Source organism: Argopecten irradians, chromosome 9 (assembly GCF_041381155.1).
Source record: "Argopecten irradians isolate NY chromosome 9, Ai_NY, whole genome shotgun sequence".
NCBI lineage: Eukaryota > Metazoa > Mollusca > Bivalvia > Pectinida > Pectinidae > Argopecten > Argopecten irradians.
In genome coordinates this window covers 6,560,319-6,565,479 of record NC_091142.1, presented here as the reverse complement: position 1 = coordinate 6,565,479, position 5,161 = coordinate 6,560,319, and positions in this window count along the sequence as shown.

The following is a 5,161-nucleotide window of genomic DNA, read 5'->3' as shown; positions in this document are numbered from 1 at the left end:
TCTCCGCTAGACTGCACTCATAATGTATTTTCGAAGCGAAGCCTAGAGGTGAGCACAAACACTACGGCAGGCAATCAAGTCTACGGCGAGTGCAGCGAAGGGAACTAACTCTGATAGATCAAAATTGCAACTGAGTAATGAGTGAAGAAACATGCCACTCAGATGCGGCGACAAGTGATTTTGTAAACAAATTAACTTTCGCGTACTATTGATTTTGCGAATTTTATAAACAATTGAAAATCTCAAAATTGATTTATCACATCAAAATCAAATGGAAAGTTTACCAATCTGATTAAAATACAGATCCTTATAAGCACTAGCAAAAGCGGATCTAACAACATTTAATAGCTATGTTGTGTTCTTTGGGCGAGATGACTACGTACATGAAAATATTTATGACAACTCTTTGAAACTGTTTCGTCCCCAGACAAGATTCTTGCAGCAGCAATTTGATTGGTCATTTCCAAAGGTCACCAGAACGCGACTCTTAATGGGATGTTGCCAGATCCTCTTATCAAACGTTGTAAAAATAATAATCAGATTGGAAGTTTACTTACTTTACATCGCAAAATGAAGCTGACGCGAAAATTACTGAGTTTTCAGTATACAATGTCAGACACCTATAAACGTCTGTTCACCGCACCGCTTTCACAAGATACACTTTCTATCAGCTAACCTTTCATTTTGTGGTTCAGATTCAGTGGTGGGATTTACAACCACAATTACAGCGCCCTATTGGAACTTTTTCAATAATGCGCGTGATCCCATATTGAACCTGTGTCGCGCCTAAGTGGTATACGAGATTGTCGGCTGTGGAATGATGAAGAATAATACATGCCTTCAAGACACGAGACAAAGCTCTCTCATCGGGGAGTCTCCCAATATCTGATAACTTAGTAGCCGAGAAATGGACATATTGCATTCTGCCACACATTGTCTACGTCTCAAAGGAATTATCTTAATGTACACTTCGTGCACTTTTTTTTCTCTTTTTTTTTTAAGTATAAATACGGATGATACCATTACACTTTGAGTAAAATACAAATGGGTTTTTTTTCTGGTAGTGAATGGTTTTATTTTGTCAATTCAATTTTGTAATTCCTACCTACATCTATTCTACTAATTTATCCAATGCAATACGCCTTAATTCTTTTGGCTATGGCAGTCGCTGGATACATAGATTGAAACATGTTTTATTTCCGTTAAAATGCTATGGAATTCGGCACAAATTATACAACTTATACAAAGCCTATTTCCAAGAAATTTAACATTTAAGTTGCTCAGTCAAAATGGCATGTATAGTAATATACAATACATACTATATTATAAAATATTTTGGAGATGGAGTGACAGAAAGGGGATGGAGAGAAGAAAAGAGAGAGAGAAAGAGGGAAGAGAGGGGGAGGGGAAGAGAGAGAGAGAGAGAGGGGGGGAAGGGGAGAAGAGAGAGAGAGAGGGGCGGGAAGGGAGAAGAGAGAGAGAGGGGGGGCGGGAAGGGAGAAGAGAGGGGGTGGGAGGGGAGGAGAGGATATACATAGATACCATTAAGATACATGTATGCATAAAAGCACATGATAACATCATCATTTCCACTGCTGACCGTAGAAGAATACACAACCACTATCCAATGCTTTTATTTTACTCCATGTCTTTGATATCCTTCTCCATACTCCATTTCCTGAATACACATTTTCCTATTTTGCTATCAGCATCGAAAATGAAATAGTATTACAAAATCAATACTTTTATTGTTTAAACATATAGAGAAGGACAGAGGGAAATACACAATCAAAATCTATTTGTTTCACGAATATATTTCTGAATTTTTTGACATAGATATATAAATTCGTTATTTTTCGTTGTTTAAGGTACTAAATTAACTTCTCGATTTACCAAGCATTATATTAGTTTTTGTCGATTTCAAAAAAAAAAAAAAAAAAAAAAAAAAAATGTAATGGTTAGGGGCACATGGACTGTTAATATATTTGTATTAACAGGACTGAGAATGCTTCCATAGTCGTATAGTAGTTGGGGGGAAAGATAGATTCGTAAGTTTTAATTAAGACTTGGGCAGATAGTAGTTGTTAGAATTGTGGATTCTAAAGATGCTACAATGCAATACATAAGACAAAAAATTGAGTGCTCCATTCATAGTAATTTTGTACAAAGAAAAAAATATAACTTTGTATAATAATAATTTACTGGCAAAATACGGCAAAAATGTTATTATTCTTATAGTTTCTAGCTGATTATTTTTTAATTATCCGCGTCACCAAGAGTACATCCATCCCCATCCTCGATACTCCAGGGGTTGCGATCACTTACGATCTCCACATCCCTGGACTATCTCATAGTAAAACTGGAGGCAACAAAACAGAACAGGTAATTTAGTTCTTTGATGTACATGTACATAAAAAAGACGTATAACGGTTCACTGTGGTTGACTGTGTGGTTTTAGATGTTAGGCGTCGCTCTCTCTGTAGCCTTAAAAAGAAATCTTTGCTGGCCTGTGATTGGTCAAATGTTTTCCACTGAGCTGCCTCCAATTTTACTTTGAGATAGTCCAGGGGTGTAGAGATCGTAAGTGATCGGAACCCCTGGAGTATCGAGGATGATCCATCCCAAACCTGTCAATAAAATTTAGATAATGGCAGCATCTATGTCTTATAAGTTTTAATTCAGATTTTTCAAAATACATTTCAGCTTACGAAGTACATTCACTCCTGCGTGATTATGGCTATCAACTTACAACCAATATAAATAACAAAAAATGTACATTTCATTTAAAGGGCCACTACCTTTCCGAAACGGCTTTTAATTTTTGAAATAGGAATGTAAAACGAGATCAATAATTTTGTAGAGTCGCAGGATTTATTAACTATACGTTTACTAGCACACTTGTAACCTCATCTTAAGCCATCGATATATATTTTCTTTTGTTATTAATGTTTTTAAGAAACCTTTAAATTTTGCTACAGAAAGGTAGTGGGCCTTTAAAGATGCTCCACGGCCGACAAATGGTATTTTTTCACTATCAAAAACAGGAGAAGACGATTTAGTATTTTTCTTCGGTTACAAAAGTTACTTACTATACACCATTACCAACATTGAAAACTATGAGCTTCTAATTTTACTTCAAGTTAAAAATATGAAAAATAATTAATTGCATCCCGAAAAAAATCCGTGGCACTATATCCTAAATGTAATGAAGTACTGATTGCGGATGCACCAAAGGCAAAATAAATTATTTCATATTACGTTTTGTGTTAATTAGACATATATATATACACGATAATACGCCAATTATTGTTCAAATAATGAATATCATTTATGATATGTCGGCGGTGGAGCATCTTTAATTAAATAAGTCCACAGGGTTCGGTACATATTTCTGTCACCAAATAAGCATGCTATTTGGTACAATGTTTAGAAAAGATGCTCCACCGCTTACGAATGTTATTTTCTCTCTATCAAAAACAACAGTAGACGAATGAATCGTTTTCTTCATTACAAAGCTACTTACTTTATACAATTGCCATCATTGAAAATTCAGAGCTTCTCAATTTACGTCAATATATAAAAATATAAAAATATTAAAAAAAAAAAAAAAAAAAATTGTGTCTCGAAAATATATCCATGTCACTTTTCCTTATGTAGAATGAAGTACTGATAGCGAATGTACCAAAAGAAAAATGAATTATCTTATATTTTATTTTGTGTTAATTAGACATATGTACGTGTACATACGATTAAAGTTATTGTTCAAGTAACGAGTATCGTTTATGCTCTGTCGGCGGTGGAGTTCATTTCTTTTCCGAAAAAAAATAATTACGATATCATTTACCATTGTTTGTGAGTTTGATTATTCCCCGAGATTTAGCTGTCATCTATTAACATTTGATTAATTTAATTTTTTTTTTAACTTTCGGTGTCAAATGTGTCGAAATAATTTTTCAAGTTCTTGAATCATGAGTTGTTTGCACAAACGAAAACTCTTTGTTTCATGCGAATTTTGGTTTTTTGTTTTAAAGATCAATGGTAAAATGGCTTTCCATGTAACGCCCGATTTTCTTTTAATTCATTAATGGATGTAGAATATTTAGAAATGACTTTGAGAACAGTAGTTGTCCTTGAAAAATGCATATCCATTAAGAAGCGAATGATGTGTCAGTTTTTCCATTTAATGAAACAATCCTTTCTTTCTTTATGCATGTTTTAAAAGGCTTCATTTCATAAAAATATTTTATTCTTTTTTTTCCAAAAGTTTCCCCTGTTGAAGAAATAATGATACACGGTGAAGTTTAAGACATAAGTTGATATTGAAAAAGGAACAATTTATGTTATATCTAAATGGGTTTGAATTCCCATTCGTTTTAATCCGGACTCATTATTATCGAACTTGGGAAATTCCATTTCGCTCAACAGCTATTTGAACTAATCTGATGTAGATGTGCGTGCGGGAAATCGACAAAGCCAACGTATTGTGTAAAATAATTGATATAAACCAATGCGTTTAAGGAAAAACGCATACCATATAAATGGCCATTTCAAGAACACATTAGCAAGTTAACTTAATTTTCGGTGTATATATGGTAGTACAGGCGTTTTGTCATTCGGAAGATTAATCTTTATATATAATCTACATGTGAAGAACTCAGAATACGGTCATATTTATTACTGTAAGAATGTACAGAATCTTTTATTTACGGCACGTGTATATGTACTTGGTAGTACATGTGTTTTTACATTCGTCGGGAGATTTATCTTAATACATCATTTACATGTCAACAATTCAAAATGTGGTCATATCTTTTATTTAAGGGTATTAACGGCGTATTTATTCCGTCATTGCATATTACAGAGTTAGCTCCCTTGCAGGTAGGTATGGATTGTTATGTCATTATTTTGTGAGCGCAATTCAAGTCGTTTTCTCCGAAAAGTATGACGTTACGCTCGAAAACACATGACGTCACAATCAATACATACATACAAGGGCAGAAAACTCTGTAATATGTGAATACCGAATTGTAAACGTGGAATTTTGCACGAAGGCGAAAGTACACCAATATATAAGGAACATGCGCATCTTTATCACGAAAATAACAACATCGCAATATATTTTTCGCACGCAAATCGCAAAATTAAACATCCATGAATATAT